General features: G+C 45.3%; 2 non-coding genes across 2 annotated transcripts; one reads left to right on the top strand and one right to left on the bottom strand.

The window, feature by feature from the left end:
- Positions 1–9,782: 9,782 nt before the first annotated feature.
- On the bottom strand, positions 9,783–9,855 carry TRNAS-CGA (transfer RNA serine (anticodon CGA)). Its single transcript has one exon. It is a non-coding gene; the product is annotated as a tRNA-Ser (tRNA).
- Positions 9,856–15,650: 5,795 nt separating this feature from the next.
- LOC138423016 (U6 spliceosomal RNA) lies at positions 15,651–15,760 on the top strand. The gene has a single exon (XR_011250122.1). It is a non-coding gene; the product is annotated as a U6 spliceosomal RNA (small nuclear RNA).
- The last annotated feature ends 4,773 nt before the right edge of the window (positions 15,761–20,533 follow it).

The following is a 20,533-nucleotide window of genomic DNA, read 5'->3' as shown; positions in this document are numbered from 1 at the left end:
TCAAGAGGGAGAGGCTGAACTCAAGTCAACTCCAGTAGTCACTTATCATCATAGGGTGGCTCAGGAAAATAGCTGCTTCTCTGGAATACCACGAGGACCCTAGACACGAATGACTCTTGCTCCTTTTTCATTCATCTCTTTGTTTCTGAGTTGGGATATTTTGGCTAATTTATTAAACAGCCAGTAAGGTCTAAATCCTGAGGATCTGGATGGATCAAAACGGTAAATGTACATTGAATATTATGTGATTTGGTGGGAGTGATTGTTTTCTTGCATTATAATATGTTAAATCACTACCATCAATCTAACAAGTTAAGATAGTAAAACTTATAGCTGTTCATAAAAGGTAGGACTTTTCCAATTAGTTGTTTTATCTATATCTTATTTCCTAATCCTATTATCTTTCTCTGTGGGTTATCAAACTTTAAGGACCACTGAAGTCACCATACAGATGCCTTCATCACGTTACAAATGGCTTCCCCAGGACTGCCCTGGTTGGTAGTCCAGTGGTTAAGACTCCACCCTTCCCACGCACAAGGTGCAGGTTCCATCCCTGGCCAGGGAACTAAGATCACACATGTTGCACAGCATGACCAAAATTTAATAATAAAAACAGCTTCCCAAGCAAAGCCTGAGTTCTAAAACCCGCCGTATAGAGTTTCTCAAATGGTGGCTCTTCTCTGCCTGAATGCCTTCATTTTGACTGGGGGTAAAACTTCAGGGAATACTTCTGTTGAGTTTACTTCTTTAAGTGACTTGGTTTCTTCTTTTTTTTTAAAAAAAAAGGGGGGGGCAGCCATCTTGCCAGTGATCCCTCTAAGCCTTTTTAATTGCAAAATCCTTTTTTATGGTGTCACTGACCTAGCCTTAGCAGAGTTCATTTCAGAAATGTGCTGAAGTGGGTACCAGCACTGACAGCAGAGGCTGAGAAATGTTTCAAGTATCACGACTCTACATTTTTCTCCTGTCTGTGGGTTCAGGGATTCATCCTGTCTGAATCATGCCTGCCCTTTGTTTATGCATGAATAAGATGTTTTAGACACTTGAGGACAAAGCATAGACACCAGCCCTTCCTGGAAAAATAAGACCTAGACCTCAGCTCAGGGTGAGAACACAGACTGTCCCCAGGGCCAACTAATTTCCAAATGTGAATAAAGATACATTGGTTAGCAGGCTTCTCCAATTCTCCTATTGACCCCTAACCTTTAGCAAGACAAAAATGTCACATATAATGGATCCTAAAATTAATGGCACATTTTACTTTTCAGTTGATCAGATCAGCAAGAGTGAGGTCAATGTCTTACCTCCTCAAGATAAGAGGTTGTCATTGTTTGAGTACATTTAACAGCATCACAGACACTGGGTCTCAGAAAACATCAGATAGCTTAGAAGATCAGAATATGGATAAAAAAAAAAAAAAAAGAAAAGAAAACCTGCAAAAAGCCATTCAGCCTCATTCCCTAACCCTTGATAGGGCCACACCAAAAGCATCCTGTTGCTGTATCACTGAGGAAAACCTCTTCTTTGCCAGGCTTGGCTCGCTCATTTACTAGATAACCATACTAAGGACCTGCTATTTACAAAACACTATTCTAGGCACTAGGGCTTCCCAGGTGGCTCAGTGGTATAAAGACTCCTCCTGTCAAGGCAGGAGACACAGATTCAATCCCTGGGTCAGAAAGATCCCCTAGAGGAGGAAATGGCAACCCACTCCAGTATTCTTCCCTAGAGAATCCCACAGACAGAGGAGCCTAGTAGGCCACAGTCCATGGGGTCACAAAGAGTCAGACACGACTAAGCACACATTCAGTGGAACACAATCCTCGGCACTGGGCATGCTCTGAACACAGCAAAGTCCATATTGTAATAGATCCTATTAATACATTCTGGTAAAAGAGACAACAGATTTCCCAACCTGGGGATCTGGCTAAAGGACTGACAGCACCCAGGGAATTTGATTTTGGAAGCCAGTGGGATTTGATTACAGAACGTCCATAGGACTGGGAAAACAGACTCTTGGAGGCGCAAACAAAACCTTGTGTGTACCAGGAACCAGGAGAAAGGAGCAGTGTCCCCACAAGAGACTGAGCCAGACTGGCCTGTGAGTGTCCAGGAGTCTCCAGTGGTGGCATGCATCGACAGTGGCCTGCTGTGGGGTCAGGGGCACTGAATACAACAGTGCCTGCGCAAGTCCTTTAGAAGGAGGTTGCCATTATAGTCGTTACCCCTACCATAATTTGTCCTCAGGCTAAACAACAGGCAGAGAACACAAGCCATCAACAGATAATTGGATTAAAGATTTGCTGAGCACGGCCCGCCCATCAGAACAAGACCCAGTTTCCCCCACAGTCAGTCTCTCCCATCAGGAAGCTTCCATAAGCCTCCCATCCTTATCCATCAGAGGCCAGATGGAATGAAAGCCACAATCACAGAAGAGAAGATTAGCCAAACTGATCACATGGATCATATCCTTGTCTAACTCAATGAAACTTTATAGTTTCATGCCATGTAGAGCCACCCAAGACAGATGGTCATAGTTGAGAGTTCTGACAAAATATGATCCACTGGAGAAGGGAATGGCAAACACCTTCAGTGTTGTTGCCGTAAGAACCCCATGAACAGTGTAAGAAGGCAAAAAGATAGGACACTGAAAGATGAACTCCCCAGGTCAGTATACGCCCAATATGCTACAGGAGAAGAGTGGAGAAATAACTCCAGAAAGAATGAAGAGATGGAGCCAAAGCAAAAACATTGCCCAGTTGTGGATGTGACTGGTGATGGAAGTAAAGTTTGATGCTGTAAAGGATATATTTCATAGGAACCTGGAATGTTAGGTCCATGAATCAAGGTAAAAGGAATTGGTCAAACAGGAGATGGAAAGAGTGAACATCAAAATTTGAGGAATCAGTGAACTAAAATGAACTGGAATGGGTGAATATAATTCAGATGACCATTATATCTACTACTGTGGACAAGAATCCCTTAGAAGAAATGAAGTAGCCCTCATAGTCAACAAGAGTCCAAAATGCAGTACTTCGGTGCAATCTCAAAAATGACAGAATGATCTCTGTTCACTTCCAAGGCAAAACAATCAACATCACAGTAATCCAAGTCTATGCCCCAACCACTAATGCTGAAGAAGCTGAAGTTGAACCTCCATAGTAGGTTCTATGAAGACCTACAAGACCTTTTAGAACTAACACCCAAAAAAGATGTCCTTTTCATTATAGGGGACTGGAATGCAAAAGTAGGAAGTCAAGAAATACCTGGAGTAACATGCAAGTTTGGCCTTGGAGTACAAAATGAAGCAGGGCAAAAGCTAACAGAGTTTTGCCAAGAGAACACACTGGTCATAGCAAACACCCTCTCCCAACAACACAAGAGCTGACTCTACACATGGATATCACCAGATAGTCAATACCGAAATCAGATTGATTATATTCTTTGCAAACAAAGATAGAGAAGCTCTATATAGTCAGCAAAAACAAGACTGGGAGCAAACTGTGGCTCAGATCATGAACTCCTTATTGCCAAATTCAGACTTAAATTGAAGAAAGTAGGGACAAACACTAGCCCATTCAGGCATGACCTAAATCAAATCCTCCATGATTATACAGTGGAAGTGACAGACAGATTCAAGGGATTAGATCTGATAGAGTGCCTGAAGAGCTATGGATGGAGGTTCATCACATTGTATAGGAGGCAGTGATCAAGGCCATCCCCAAGAAGAAGAAATGCAAAAAGTTAAAATGGTTGTCTGAAGAAGCCTTACAAATAGCTGAGAAAAGAAGAGAAGTGAAAGATAAAGGAGAAAAGGAAAGATATACCCATCTGAATACAGAGTTCCAAAGAATAGCTAGGAGAGATAAGAAAGCATTGCTCAGCAATCAGTGAAAAGAAATAGAGGAAAGCAATAGAATGGGAAAGACTAGAGATCGCTTCAAGAAAATTAGAGATACCAAGGGAATATTTCATGCAAAGATAAGCACAATAAAGGATAGAAATGGTATGGACCTAAGGGAAGCAGAAGATATTAAGAAGAGGTGGCAAGAATACACAGAAGAACTGTACAAAAAAGATCTTCATGACCCAGATAACCATGATGGTGTGATCACTCACCTAGAGCCAGACATCCTGTAGTGCAAAGTCAAGTGGGCCCTAGGAAGCATCACTACGAACAAAGCTAGGGGAGGTGATGGAATTCCAGCTGAGCTATTTCAAATCCTGAAAGATGATGCTGTGAAAGTGCTACACTCAATATGCCAGCAAATTTGGAAAACTCAGCAGTGGCCACAAGACTGGAAAAGGTCCATTTTCATTCCAGTCCCAAAGAAAGTCATTGCCAAAGAATGTTCAAACTACCACACAATTGCACTCATCTCACATGCTAGGAAAGTAATGCTCAAAATTCTCCAAGCCAGGCTTCTACAGTATGTGACCTGAGAACTTCCAGATGTTCAGGCTGGATTTAGAAAAGGCAGAGGAACCAGAGATCAAATTGCCAACATCTGCTGGATCATAGAAAAAGCAACAGAGTTCCAGAAAAACATCTACTTCTGCTTTATTGAGTATACCAAAGTCTTTGACTGTGTGGATCACAACAATTGGTGGAAAATTCTTAAAGAGATGGGAATACCAGACCACCTTACCTGCCTCTTACAAAACCTGTATGCAGGTCAAGAAGCAACAGTTAGAACCAGACATGTAACATCAGACTGGTTCCAAATTGGGAAAGGAGTACATCAAGGCTGTATATTGTCATCCTGCTTATTTAACTTATATGCAGAGTACATCATGCAAAATGATGGGCTGGATGAAGCACAAGCTGGAATCAAGATTACCAGGAGAAATATCAATAACCTCGGGATATGCAGATGACACCACCCTTATGGTAGAAAATAAGAGGAACTAAGGAGGCTCTTCATGAAAATGAAAGAGGAGTGTGAAAAATCTGGCTTAAAACTCAACATTCAAAAAACTAAGATCATGGCATCCAGTCCCATCACTTCTTGGCAAATAGATGGGGAAACAGTGGAAACAGTGACAGGCTTTATTTTCTTGGGCTCCCAAATCACTGTAAATGGTGACTGCAGTCATGAAATTAAAACACACTTGCTCCTTGGACGAAGAGCTACGACCAACCTAGAAAACATATTAAAAAGCAGAGACGTTACTTTGCTGACAAAGGTCTGTGTAGTCAAACCTATGCTTTTTCCAGTGGTCATGTATGGATGTGAGAGTTGGACCATAAAGAAAGCTGAGCACCAAAGAATTGATGCTTTGAACTGTGGTGTTGGAGAAGACTCTTGAGACTCCCCTGAACTGCAAGGATATCCAACCATTCAATCCTAAAGGAAATCAACCCTGAAGATTCACTGGAACGACTGATCCTGAAGCTGAAGCTCCAATACTTTGGTCACCTAATGCAAAAAACTGGCTCATTGGAAAAGACCCTGATACTGGGAAGGATTAAAGGCAAGAGAAGGAAGGGACAACTGAAGATGACTGCGTGGATGCCATCACTGACTCGAAGGACATAAGTTTAAACAAGCTCCAGGAGTTGGTGATGAACAGGGAAGCCTGGCATGCTGCAGCCCATAGGGTCACAAAGAGTCGGACATGACTGAGCAACTGAACAGAGCTGAGTAAAAGAGACAGGCAATAAACAAATACACAAGAAAAAATGTATGGTAGTGGTTAGGGCTATTTTGAAGATAAAATAGGATAATATAATACTTCGTAGTGTAATTAAGTATGGCCAACTCTTTGGGGACCCCATAGACTGTAGCCAGCCAGGCTCCTTTGTCAATGGGATTTCCCAGGCAAGAATACTGGAGTGAGTCGTGATTTCCTTCTCCAGGGCATTTTCCAACACAGGAATCGAACCCGTGTCTCCTGCATCTCCTGCATTGGCAGGCAGATTCTTTACCACTGAGCCACGAGGGAAGCCCAATCAATATAATACTAGACTATTTTCATTTGCTTTAGTCAAAAAAGATTCTCTGAGAAGTTGACTTTTGGGTTGAAACCAGAATAAAAGTGATGACATCCTGGGAAGACCTTGGTTAGGGGAAGAACAGTCTGGACACAGAGAACTCCTAAATGCAAAGGTCCTCAGGTGGAAGAGAACTTGAAGTTTGCCAGACACAGCAAAAGCAGGGTGGGGGAGAGGAAGAGAGGTGTAAGATGAACGCAGACAGGCAGGCAGAGGCCAGATTTCATAAGGTCCTGAGGACTTTGTTGCAAAGCTTCATTTGACATAACTATCATGGGCAGCTACTAAAGGTTTTTAATAAAGTAGGATTCATGACCAGTTTTTTTTTTTAAGGTGCCTAGCTGTTGTGAGAGGAGTGGATTTTGGAAGGCAAAAATGAACGCAAGGGAACAGCTTACGAGGTGACGGCAGGGGCCCGGGTAAGAGATAATGGAGGCTTTTACTGGGTGGTACTTAGAGAGGAAGCAAAGAAATAGAAATTTCAGAGAAATGTTATGGAGCTAGAATGACAGGATTTGCTGATGGATTTGATGTGGGGAATGAGGGAGTCAAGAACACTGCTACAATCGGGGGCCAGCTCAAACACATGGAACCCGTTTGCTCCTGTGGCATCTGAGATTGAGATGTTTCAGTCAAATGGTGCCAGATGCATAACCAATTGCCCTGTAGAGGCGAAATACACCAGAGGAGACTGGTATATTTTATGAATTATCATTAGAAAAATCATCACTGTTCTGATTTTCTCCTACAGAGCAATTTTGCTCCTTGGAGAGCCTCTCTGAGCTTGCCCGCCTAAGTCTTATTCTTAACTTACACAAAAAGAGTGCATTTCTTCATTTTGCTCTGGTAGCCAGGAGGCACTTGAAATAGAGAGTGGGCCAGGGATCCTGTGCTTTGTTAAAATGAAGGGAAAATCAGCACCAGGAACATTAGCCGTGGCAGTACACAGGATTGCTCAACAGTGTATGAAAAGAAAAACCAGTCATCTGAATTGAATTCTCAGCTGGAGCCTAAGAAGCCAAATTTAATCATCCACCTAAAATTATCACACAAGTCAGTACTTCCTCCCCTCTCCTTGCAAAGAGGGACCGATGCTTTATTTTTCAGTCAAGCAGGTGGCCTTGAGGCAGCTTACCAGCTGGTTGAAATCTAAATACTTTCACCAAGACAAAAGCCAGTAACATGATTGATTATCTTCTCATTGTAGAAGAGAGCCTCTCCAGCCAACCAGCGTGCAGAACTGCTATCAGATTATCACTGAACAAAACTAGACTCGGAGCTGATAAACAAAGCTGCCCAAACCACACACCCTGATTGGCTGAGGCTTCATCTACCAGCTCAATTCCATTTAACGCATTGATTTCTAACAAGGTTCCGTTAGTTTCTTAGTTGTTAAGCCCTGGCTTTCTTTTTTCAGGCCCTGAATAGGTATCCACACTCCCGGTCAATCATTTCAATATATCTGCCTCAGAGTTGGAATTGGTCTGGCCCCCAGAGGGAACGCTCTTCCTCTAAACCTCTCAGAAGTATAGACTTGCAAGCAGCAGACGGATTCCTCCCAGACTCCCTACTACGTCTTCTGGGAGTGAAAAAAAACACCTTGTGTACATCCCATTTAATTGGAAGCCCACAATTAAGATTCTATCTGACCATAGTGTGTTCTCCTGCCTCCCAAGCACCTAGAGAACAGGATGTGTGATGGCTGATCCAAGGCATCACCCCTGGGTTCTTTGTACCAAGAACCACCAGCTAAGGGTAGGGTGAGGCCAAACTACCTCAGGGAGGTGGCACTCCCAAATCTCTGTGGGTCTCCTGCCTCTGTGCTGAAATTCTCCCTGATGTCTTCACTATCTTCTGATCTCAAGCCCAGCAGGAATAGGAAAATTGAGACTAACAGAGACTCTTATCATAATGCTCTGTTGAACAAAGGTTTCAAATACCACTTGCTCCTTGAGACTTACCAAGCCTATCAGTACCTCAAATTCCTTATTGGTAAGATGAAAAGGGAAGTCACAAAATAAAACACTAGACAGAAGGGGGTGTAAGAAAGAAATTAACCTTCTCCTGAATGGAAATTCCATTCAAGGGTCAGAATAACTCCTTCTGACACCTTGTAGTATAACCGCATCCCTTATTCCTAAGAAAATCGGAGGATGTCCTTGACTCTTCCAGCAAGCCTCTTTTTTTTCCTTTGTGATTGCCGGTGTTGCGGTTTGTAATGCTTGCCACTAGCCTTGGTATTTACACCTAAGGAAAAAAGCTCTTGTAGACAGAAGTTGTCATAGAGGCAAAAGAAGCCAAGTGCCCATTCCCCTAAAACCTCCTTCCACAAGCTCAGGGTGAAAACCAAGGTCTTGCAGCAGCACATAAATCTTTCCCCTCCCAGCTCAAGCAGGTCATTTTCCTCCTCAAAGCCAAACATCAGACTTGTCAAAAATGTTTCCTTATTGATCAGACAGAGACAGAATATTGATGTTAGAGAGATATTTGCTGAACTAGGCCTCTGCTTTCTGGGAAAAGCTGAAACTGTTGTAATGGTGCCCCTGACCGTGAGGATTGTAACCGAGGCTGTGTCATGGTGGAGGCTGCACTGACATACAGGCACGACCCCCAGTGCAGGCATATAAGGCTGATGATTAAAGGCAAGAATACCAGCCATCAGGCAACTGACAGGGGCGGAGGGCAGAAAGCCACGTGTGAGCTTGGCGCCCCTCCCCCCAACCCGGTTCGTGTTGTGGTGAAAGCACAGACAAACCAGAGCTGCTTTCCTTCTATGCTTTTAGAGAGAAGCACAGAAGCATCTTGAGAGAGATTTAATAGCAGCAGCAGGAGAGACAGGCTATTTTCCAGGAATCGGAGAAGCCTCGGCTCCATCCGGAGGGTCCCTGCAGAGCTCCATCCCCTCTCCCCTCTCCCCCCTCCCCCCAACTCTCCCGGATCCAGGCTTCTCCCCAGTCCCGCAGCAACGGTGGGCATCTTTAAAGTGTCTCCTCCCTCGGGGTGATCCAAGCTCAGTTAGGGGTCTGTTTAGAGGAAAGGGAAGGTAGAGAACAGACGGTCTGTGGTTCTTTTCCACATTAATAATATTCTTTATATTCGGCGGCCTTTTTATTATAAAAGATAAATAAATGAGGAAGAAGGAGTGAGGCAGAGAGGGAGAGAGAGAAGGAAGGGAGGGAGCAAGGAGGATTTCTCTGAACTTTTTCTTTTGTATTGGAGTATAGCCGATTAACAATGTTGTGATAGTTTCAGGTGGACAGCAAAGGGACTCAGCCATACATATTCTTAGGTCCATTCTCCCCCAGATTCCCTTCCCATCCAGGCTGCCACGTAACACTGAGCAGAGTTCCCTGTGCCATACAGTAGATTCTTGGTTACCCACTTTAAATATAGCAGTGTGCACACGTGGGCGTGCTCAGCCGCTTCAGTCATGTCCGACCCTTTGTGAGCCTATGGACTGTAGCCTGCCAGGCTCCTCTGTCCATCGGATTCTCCAGGCAGGAATACTGGAGTGGGTTGTCATGCCCTCCTCCAGGGAATCTTCCCAACCCAGGGTTCAAACCCACAACTCTTACATCTCCTGCCTTGGCAGGTGGGTTTTTTACAACTACCACAACCTAGGGAGCCTAGCGGTGTGTACATGCCATCTTAAACTCCTTATCTGTCCCAGGAAGGGAGATTTTGAAAGAGGTTAGAGGACACCTTTTTATTATTTATTTATTTATTTAGCTGTGTGGGGTCTTGGTTGCCACGTGTGGGAGCTTTAGTTGAAGTATGTGGGATCTAGTTCCCCAGCCAGGGATTGAACCTGGGGCCCCTGCATTCGGAGCATGGAGTCTTAACCACTAGACCACCAGGGAAGTCCCAGCAGACACTTTCTAAATCAAAAGAAGTGACAGTGAGTATGCTGATACCTCATCAAGCACAGCCCCCATGGGCACCAAGTGAAAGAGTGAGGGTCCTCATCGCAGAGGGGTCACACAGCAGCAGCGGGGGTGGGGAGCATTACCTCCCAGAATTGCCTGAGCAGCTTTCCGAAATACAATTCTCCTCCTCTCCCTAGAGATTCTAAGGGTGATCTAACGGCTCACAATTCAGAGAAATGTCCAAGATGTGTTAAGTGAAAAAGACACGATGCAGAAGAGTCTGAGTAGTAAGACCCCGTTTTTGAAAATAACACAGACATAATTACATGTCTTATTTGCCTGTGTTATTATGTGCCTAGAATAACATGGAAGAACATATGACTAATGGAAACATCTCTAAGGGATGGTGTTGTGAGGGGCTTTCGCTCAAATTATCCATATGGGGTATTTCAAATGTATTAATCAGCATGTGTTCCTCCCTCTAACTAGACTCACAAAAGCCTATGCTGGTACACTGGCATGAGTGGCACTTGATAGAACAAGAAAAATGAGGCAAGTGATTGATTTCAGGCAGGAAGATTCTGGCATATGCTAACAGAACAAAAGTTTAAGGCTAAGCAAGACAGGATGAAAAGGCTCCACAGGCCAAGCAGAAGATGCAAGACACCACCAGGGATTCAGAGGGTGACGAGGAGAGGCTGCAAGCCCCACCCAAAAAGGTCGGCTGACTGAATTTCTGTTGGCTTCTGAAAGCAGCACCCTGACTGCCCCCGCCTGTCAGGGTGCAGGCGGCTGACAGTGGCGGAGCTCTCTTCTCCTTGCCCCACAGTGAGGTCCACCCATGGCTGAGGTTGGCGTGTCACTTACAGATGTCCACCTCAAAATGACACTGATCTACACCCCAAGTCCCCCCAGCACCGCCCCACACCTGCCTCCCCACCCACCTCCTGAGGAAACTCCTGGCATCTATTCCAATGACACGTCTCCAAGCCACTGCCTGGCCCCAAGATCATGCAAGACGTGAGCCTGGAGGCTGGTTACAACAGAAGAGGGGAGGCCTGCTCTGGACAAGGATGGAACTAGATGGAGCAAGTGTGAACTCAGGCAGCCAAGATGGCAATGGAAATCCACCGCCCCTGTTCTGCGGGCCTTTCACAGCATCTCCATTTTACACCACATGCAGGGACTCCCTCCATGATGAGAAACGGGTTTTGAAAGAATCCAGTGTGACTCAACATTCACTTTGCTCAAACCTGAACTCAAATTTAGCTCAAGACATTCTTCCCATCAGCTTTCTATAGGGCAATTAAATGTCAATTAGTGCTCTGAAGACACCTTTCCCCCTCTGCAGGTAAACAAGCCAGTGTGCACATACACACACACCACACACACATACCACATACACATCACACACAAATCACACTACACACCACATACACACACAACCCACATGCCACACACACCACATACATAACACACACAGAGAGTTGTGCTCAATCTCTCAATCGTGTCTGACTCTTTGTGACCCCATGACTGTAACCCACCAGACTCCTCTGTCCATGGGATTTTCCAGGCAAGAATACTGGAATGGGGTTGCCATTTCCTTCTCCAGGGGATCTTCCCAACCAAGGGATTGAACCAGCTTCTCCTGCTTGGCAGGCAGATTCTTTACCACTAAGCCACCTGGGTGGAGAAGGCACACACACACACACACACACACACACAGCACACACATATCTCTCTCTCTCACACACATACACACACACCTCATGTAGTCCCTCTCCCTTCCATTTGCACAACCAGGCTGCAATATTATGCCTGGAATACGCACCCTTCCACCCCTCTCATTGCCTTAGCTATTAAATGTTGACTGAAATTCTCCTGGCTTCTGAAAGCAGCAGCACTGTTTGGCAGTCACTTGATGTGCTCTTGTTTGCCCTCACTCCATGTGAATCAGGCAACAGAGTTGAGGGCAATTAGTATTCACCCCACAGTCACAGCCCACGACTCACCATTGCCCACTGCCTCTGATACAAGATTGGAAATTAACTGCCCCCTACCAAAGATTATCACTCACTAATAACCCGGGGCTTTAAACATTGTCTCCAGAATGTACACTTTCATACTGGAAAGGGCTTTTTACTGTTTCCTGGTAGTGGCTGTAACAAGAGTCCATCAGTCTCCATAGACTGGCAGATAATGATGATGCTAACAAGTGACATCTGCACAGAATTTTATGGTTGACAGAGATCTCTTCACACTTGGTTTTCACTTGTTGCTGTTCACTCAGTTGGGTCCAACTCTTTGTGACCCCATGGACTGCAGCAGGCCAGGCTTCTCTGTCCTTCACTGTCTCCCAGAATTTGCTCAAACTCATGGCCATTGAGTGGATGATACCATCCAACCATGACATCCTCTATCACCCCCTTCTCCTCCTGCCTTCAATCCTTCCCAGCCTTAGGGTCTTTTCCAGTGAGTCAGCTCTTCACATCAGGTGGCCAAAGTATTGGAGCTGCAGCTTCAGAATCAGTCCTAAATGCTAAAGGTTTTCACTTACAGAATCTCGTTCAGTCCCTGAGAAATGAAATAGTAGAATAAGACCCCTTCTGCCTCCATTTCAACTGAGATGCCAAAAAAAAAAAAAAGGGTACCTGCTATGAAGATGCTTGGGACAGACCTCTCTCAGCAAATTCACAGGATGTCCCCAGCACCTCTTATACAACTCCTGATCCCTGGTTACTATAAGGATGTGAAGAGGGTAGGGAGGAGCAAGAGTTTTCTAACAGATTACAGATTGAGATGAGAATACCTATACAGCCTATCTTCTGAGACAGCCACACTGCTGCAAATCCTGTGCCCCTTCACCAAACCCCTGTGGACTAGGGGCGGTGCTGCCCCAGAGCAGAAGGGGACTCCGCGGACCAGCAGAAAAGCCTTCCCTCTGTCCTTGCCTTCTGACCAAAATAAGTAACTCTCAGAAGAAAGAGTGGCTTAAGTACCATCTGCCCTGCATTCAGCTTGCTTCCTGAATGTGAAGGCCATCGGAAGGTCAGAAGGTCGAAGGGAAGTGAGCTCTGCAGGAGGAAGAACCAGTAGCCAGCTCCGCCCCCTCCCCCGCTGGGTCTCTGGCGGGAGGAGGAGCCAGGAGCCAGCTGCGCCCCTCCCCCGTGGGGGGGGGGGGTGTCTCCGGCGGGAGGAGGAGCCAGGAGCCAGATCCGCCCCCTTCCCGCTGGGTCTCTGGCCTCAGCAGCTGGGGAGGAGGAAGGAGTTCTGGTTTTGCTGTGTTCGCATCCCAGCTTCCAGGGCTCAGCTGTTGGGAGGCACATGGTACGTCCCCCAGCCTTGCCTTGCAGTTCCACATCACTGAATGGGTATGGATGCAGCCCAAGGAGACAGAACTGTTCCTTATTTGAAGGACAGGACCGTGATTTACCTTATCTTGGAAGGGAAAGATAAAACCTCTGTCTGGAGAAGAAGAGCAGGGAAGAAAGGGGGATGGAAGGATGGGGAGGGAGGTAAGAAGTCTTCTGGAGTATCAGAGAGAAACCCAAAGCCTAGAACATACCCATCTGCTTCCTTATATTGTTCTATTTCCTTTAAATGTTTTTGTTTGGTCATACCATGTGGCATGCAGGATCTTAGTTCCTGGACCAAGGATCGAACCTATTCCCCTTGGGGTGGAAGTGGCGTCTTAACCGCTGGACCCCACCAGGGAAGTCCTGTATTGTTCTATTTCTGAAAATGAAGTTTGACCACAAAACACATTAGTGGGGGAAGAAACACTTCTCTCACTTCATTAAGAGTTTCCACTTTCTCTCAGAGTCAAAATGAACATGTGCCGTGGATATCCCCTTCCTAAGTGAACAACGCAAAGAAATAGAGGAAAACAATAGAATGGGAAAAACTAGAGATCTCTTCAAGAAAATTAGAGATACCAAGGGGACATTTCATGCAAAGATAGATGGGCACAATAAAGAACAGAAACAATATGGACCTGACGGAAGCAGAAGATATTAAGAAGAGGCGGCAAGAACACACAGAAGAACTGTACAAAAAAGATCTTCATGTCCCAGTAACCACAATGGTGTGATCACTCACCTAGAGCTGGCTGGAATGCGAAGTCAGGTGGGCCTTAGGAAGCATCACTACAAACAAAGCTAGTGGAGGTGATGGAATTCCAGTTGAGCTATGTCAAATCCTAAACGTTGATGCTGTGAAAGTGCTGCACTCATTATGTCAGCATATTTGGAAAACTCAGCAGTGGCCACAGGACTGGAAAAGGTCAGTTTTCATTCCAGTCCCAAAGAAAGACAATGCAAAAGAATGTTCAAACTACCACACAATTGCACTCATTTCACATGCCAGCAAAGTACTGCTCAAAATTTTCCAAGCCAGGCTTCAACAGTACATGAACTGAGAACTTCCAGATGTTCAAGCTGGATTTAGAAGAGGCAGAGCAACCTGAGATCAAATTGCCACCATCTGTTGGATCATAGAAAAAGCAAAAGAATTCCAGAAAAACATCTGCTTCATTGACTACACCAAAGACTTTGACTGTGTGGATCACAACAAAATGTGGGAAATTTTAGAGATGGGAATACCAGACCACCTTACCTGCTTCCTGCAAAATCTGTAGGCAGGTGAAAAAGCAACGGTTAAAACCAGACATGGAACAATGGACTGGTTCCAAATTGGGAAAGGAGTACATCAAGGCTGTATATTGTCACCCTGCTTATTTAACTTACGTGCAGAGTACATCATGTGAAATGCCAGGCTGGAGCAAGCACAAGCTGGAATCAAAATTGCCAGGAGAAATATCAATAACCTCAGATATGCAGATGACACCACCCTTATGGCAGAAAGCAAAGAGGAACTAAAGAGCCTCTTCATGAAAATGAAAGAGGAGAGTGAAAAAACTAGCTTAAAACTCAACATTCAAAAAAGAAGATCATGTCATCCAGTCCTATCACTTCATGGCAAACAGATGAGGAAACAATGGAAACAGTGACAGACTTTATTTTCTTGGGCTCCAAAATCACTGCAAATGGTGACTGCAGCCATGAAATTAAAAGACGCTTCCTCCTTAGAAGAAAAGCTATGGCCAACCTAGACAACGTATTAAAAAGCAGAAATGTTACTTTGCCAACAAAGGTCTGTGTAGTCAAAGCTATGCTTTTTCCAGGAGTCGTGTATGGATGTGAGAGTTGTACCATAGAGAAAGCTGAGTGCCAAATAATTGATGCTTTTGAACTTTGGTGTTGGAGAAGACTCTTGAGAGTCCCCTGAACTGCAAGGAGATCAAACCAGTCAATCCTGAAAGAACTCAATCTTAAAGGAAATCAACCCTGAATATCCATTGGAAGGACTGGTGCTGAAGCTGAAGCTCCAATTCTTTGGCCACCTGATGCTAAGAGCCAACATATTGGGAAAGACCCTGATGCTGGGAAAGATTGAAGGCAGGAGGAGAAAGTGATGACAGAGGATGAGATAGTTGGATGGCATCACTGACTCAATGGGCACAAGTTTGAGCAAGCTCCAGGAGTTGGTGATGGACAGGGAGGCCTGGCCTGCTGCAGTCTGTGGGGTCACAAAGAGCCGCACACAACCGAGTGACTGAACATCAACAACAACACGTGGGCCTGCACTAAATATGGGATGGCTAATCAGCATTATGGAAACCAGGAAGACACCATCAAACTCTGGAAAAGGAAAATATTGACTGAGAAAATACCTCTTATTTATGACACATAGTGAAAAAAAACCAAATCTGTTAAAAAATAATTGTTCCAGTGCTTGCTTTGGCAGCACGTATACTAAAATTGCAACAATACAGAGAAGCTTAATGCGGTCCCTACACAAGAATGACACACAAATTCGTGAAGCATTGGTCCATATTTTTAGACAATAAGCTCCTACTGTGTAGCACAGGGAACCATACCCAATACCCTGTAATAAACCACAAGAAAACCACATGGAAAAGAACATGAAGAAAAATATACATGTATAACTGAAACACTTAGCTGTACGTAGAAACTGATACAACACTGTAAATCAACTATAATTCAATAAAAAATAATAGCTGTGCTTACATTGAACTTTGAGAACCTTGGTTGATTTCTCTGAAAGGCAGCAGACTGTCCCCATTTTTGTCGTGGAGATTCAATGATTTTTATCCTTCTTTTTCCAACCATAAGCTCACAAGGTCTCTCGGTAAGTTTCTGACTCTGCAGAGGTTGGTCCAGAAGCAGATTTTGGGATGTGACACGCACAAAATATAGGACTTAACGTGTTCTCTCCTTGCCGGGGCCTGAGCCAGATCTCTGCGCTCTTTAAGAGAGCAAGTAGACTGAGATGTCAGGTGCGAGGCCTGCAAGAAGGAGAGAGATACAAGACCACCTGCCCTAGTCCAGATCCAAGAACTCAGTCTAGAGAATTAACTGGGAGTCTGTGACAGGTAGAAATTTCAAAGGAATTGCAACACAACACCAAAGTTAGTCTGAAGTGTGTGGGTTTTTTCGTTTCGGTTTTGGTTTTTTCCCTAATCTCACATTGTGCACATGATAAATAACACAACAACTCAACCAATAAGGTACCAAAAAGTGCATCGTAACCAGGAAATTTCAGCCCTTTGTGTTGTGTGGCACTGCCTCCAGAAAGGACGAATATTCAGAATCAACTGAGACGTCAGTGAATACACACTGCATGTTTTCAGATGGAGTCTGCTTTGGCATTTTTTAAAATTCTGTCATTCCTCTTCCCCAGGCAACATGGAAGGCTCTAGGATGGGAAGAGTCAAGGCAAAAAAGAAATGGATTTCTATCCCACCAGTATCTTATTCTTAAACTCACTCTCAGGTAAATACTTTTTAAGCGAAAGAAATTAGTCTCTGCTTTTCCCTTAACTTCCCTTCCAAAAATGAAGGAGATTTTCTGTAAACTTGCCTCTTTAACCTGCAGATTCTGTCTCAGTGGATCAATGAGAAAACGGTTTTGACAAGTCAAATGTTCGTTTTTTAGGGGAAAAATCACCTTCCCTATCCAGGCTGCCAAGACTATGGCTTACGTGTTCTCAGTCCCTCAAGCTATCAGTCGGCGTCTCGCCACAGACATTGCCCAGCTGTCTCGGTCAGCACACATTAAAGGCTTAGTTTTGCAGGCTTCCTAAGAAAGAGATTTAACATTAGCACATGTTAGATGTTAAGGAACATCCTTCTCCACTGAAACAGAAATTTTATTTCTCAGGGAGAAAAAAATACAGCATGTAGTCACTAGGATGCATTATGAACCTGTTATTGCGTGTGGGATTTATGATCAAGGTCTCTCTCTTCTACAAGGATTCTTCAGCTAAGGGCGGAATTACAGATTTAAGGGCCTACCCGAAAATGTTCCACAGACCTTTAGCGCCATCTAGTGGCTGTAGCCTGTCAGGTCTAGCAAATGTTTTCCTCTTGGAATTTGAGGCGCATGAGAGGCTCTGGCAGTGAAGGTTCAGACTCTAAACAGGCTTGGCAGAGGGCAGAGTTGGCCGACACGGGAACTGTTGTGCCTCAGTACCCTGTGCTGGGTACGTGGCATTTCCCCATAGATTCCGGAAAGGGAGCTGCACCCGGATCTTAACGGCAATTCGAAAGGAGCCATTTTCAAAGCAACCTGGAAAGGGCTTTTGCTCTCTCTGCTTAGTCACCTGCTTGAAGCACCCCATCTGGAACGTACAGGGGGTGTGTGTGGCGGGGAGGGAGCAGCACGGAAATGCTCGGGGCTTGTGCTGAGCTCTGCAGTGCCAACTGGCATCAGGAAGGGACATATGCAAAAATCACACCCCGCGTGGCCTCTAAATTTAGATAAGCTGTCAACATCCTGCACTGGAGGGACCTTCTTTCTCCACGCTCTGGTTTAAAGGCTTGAAAACAGAAGCCAAGCTTAGCCCGTTGGAAAGCACAGGCGGTTCACGGTGCTGTCCAGAAGGATGGCGACTAGCCGCTTCTTGATGGAAGGTGAGCGAGATCCCACCAGCCTCGCAGAGGCAGCGACTTGGGTTCGGTGCCCTCGCCCTCCTCAACCCTGCACCTGCCAGCAGATACCACTCAGAGGCGTGGGAGAGGTCCTTCGAGCTTTTTCTTCTGCCCCCTCCACCCCTCAGGAGCCAGGAAACGGGAAACCCAGATTCTATTGCATCCAGCAAGTCTGCATTCCCGGTGGGGAGAGGGTGACTGGAGACAGGGAAAAGGCATCATAAACCCCAAGGGGCTGAGCATGGCCACGACACAAAACTGAAGCGACCCATCTGTCTTACTAATGTTCTCAAGAGCCAACCAGCCGCTGGCGATGGATCTCAAGGCCATGTCAATCATTTCTACTCATGTCCACCCTGGAATGGAACCATCTCCACTCGCCTCCAGATCAGCAATCCAGCCATCGTTGCTCTATTTTTTTTCCCCTGCCCTATTTATCCTTATTGCCCTATTTTTTAAATCATTTTTACCTGCCAGTAGGGAATTTAAAATGTGGGTAGGACAGAAATACGCTTTCTGGATTCCCTTGTCTATTTAATCCCTCGGCAGAACATGTGCCTCACCATCAAAAAGATATCGGTGTCCTCATTAGCCCCCTTCCTGCAAAGTGGAGCTATAAATAGTATCTTCCCTGTTGGGTTATTGTGGGAATTAAGTGTGTTCCTGCGCGCACAACACTTGCCACAGTGTCTAGGCTCTGGATCAACTCCTATCCTCACTACATTCCAGCAAGTCAAATGAGCAAGGCCTGGGAGCCGGAAGACATGACTTGCTCTTCAAAAATTCTTTTTGTGTGTTTCATGACTCTGTTTGTTCTCAGGAAATGCAAGAGTCTTCTTTCAAAGACCTCAAGCTCCTTAAAGAAGAGATAGCATTAACAGGTTCTCCATGGGATTCTGCAGCCTCTATATTCCATCCACACCTCCAGAGACAAAGAGAATTTGAATGGGAAGATGTGGACCCTCACTGCCAGCAGGCGCCTGGGGGCACCTCCTTGATGATCATACTAAAAGGCCTCGGGGACTCTTCAGAGAAGAGGGCCCCACCATCAGCAGCTGTGATCACCTGTCGTGGAATTTCTGAAAACCCTTAGGAAGCATTATAGATGCATGCTTCAGCTTCCAGGGCAGACTTGGAATTTTAATTCAACGAAAACTATCTGAACAGTCCACTCAGGAGAAAGATTGACATACTGCGGGTGGGAAAACACTAGTTCATTATTCATCCTTCCTGAGAAGACAAGTAATTTCAACCTGACGAGACAAAAATGAGGAGAGACAGACAGAGCGAGCAGGGGAGACCAAGGGAAAGAAAGGCAGGTGGATGGACAGGCCGAGGGTTGGAGGGATATACACGTACAGATATGGAATGATAGGTTTCCCCGGTGGCTCAGTCAGTAAAGAATCTGCCTGCAGTGCAGGAGGCTGGATTCGACCCCTCGGTCAGGAAGATCCCCTGGTGGGGGGCATGGCAACCCACTCCAGGATTCTGGCCTGGAGAATCCCATGGACAGAGGAGCCTGGCGGGCTACAGTCCATGGGGTCACACAGAGTCAGACACGACTGAGCGACTTCACTTTCACTTCATCTGTGGAATGACAGACACACATGTACACACATACACACGCAGACCCGCAGGCCACTGAAGGAGGCGGAATGGGAGCCTCACTGAAACAGCCTTTTTGTTCTTCACCCAAGAAATGTAATGGCATCCCAGATTCCCGGCTGTACATTGCCCCTTCGAAAGCTCATTGAGAAGTTCGGTCGTGATCCTATCCTTATCCCAGTGCTCTTGGGAAACCTTGCCATTACCTCTTACAATCGCCGCACCTGCTCATTCACTCTTGGGAAAATATCAAGCTCTCTTTTCCTTTTGTGGAACAGAGGCTACCGTGAAGGCACTTTTCTTTTTCTGAGACTTTTTTTCAGATGGGTTTTTTTTTTTCCTTCTTCTGCTACAATTCCAAAGATTTTCTTTGAGCCCACAATGGAAAGCACAAAGAGGCATTCAGCTCAGCCTGCAAGATTGCTAGAAAACCCTTCACATCCCTCGAAAATTAGAGAGGCAGCCGCACTCATCAGCGAGGGTGTATAAATTTGGAAGGAGTGATTTTATAGAATCAGACCATTTGAGAACCAGGAAAAGCATTAGTCCACCCTCCTCGTCTCGAAGATGAGGGGACAGAGGACGAATTTGGGATATAATCTTTGACTACTCACTGCCTCGGTTTTTCTCATCTGCAGAGCGGAAGAATGAGAGCGTGGTGGCTAAATTAACAGCAAGTTGATATTCAGGGCTGTGCTTCTATTAAAGAACCGGTTGTCTCTTTTGAAAGCCTGAGCCCAGGCTGCCTTCTCCATGCCCCTGAACAGAAGCAAATCTTTCCCCGTGCAGCCCCAGCCCAGGCCTCCTTCACCCCAAGAAGTAAATGCAGGGAGATGTCCTGGCCAGTCCCAGGCCACCTGGTGGTTACAATTCTGTGTTATTTACTCCAAGATCACATGAAACACACACCTGTGGTGGGAAATATTTAATGCAGATGTTGGGAAGCAGCTTTGCCAAAACTGTCAAAAAAGCACATGTGAGGAAATTACCTCCTGGTCCCTCGGTGGGAATAACGTCTTTTATAGTCTCCGTATTTTGAAGTATTTTCTTTTTTAA

This window comes from Ovis canadensis, chromosome 17, assembly GCF_042477335.2.
Source record: "Ovis canadensis isolate MfBH-ARS-UI-01 breed Bighorn chromosome 17, ARS-UI_OviCan_v2, whole genome shotgun sequence".
Lineage (NCBI taxonomy): Eukaryota > Metazoa > Chordata > Mammalia > Artiodactyla > Bovidae > Ovis > Ovis canadensis.
Note: the sequence above shows the minus strand (reverse complement) of the source record. Positions and strands in the feature narration are given on the sequence as shown.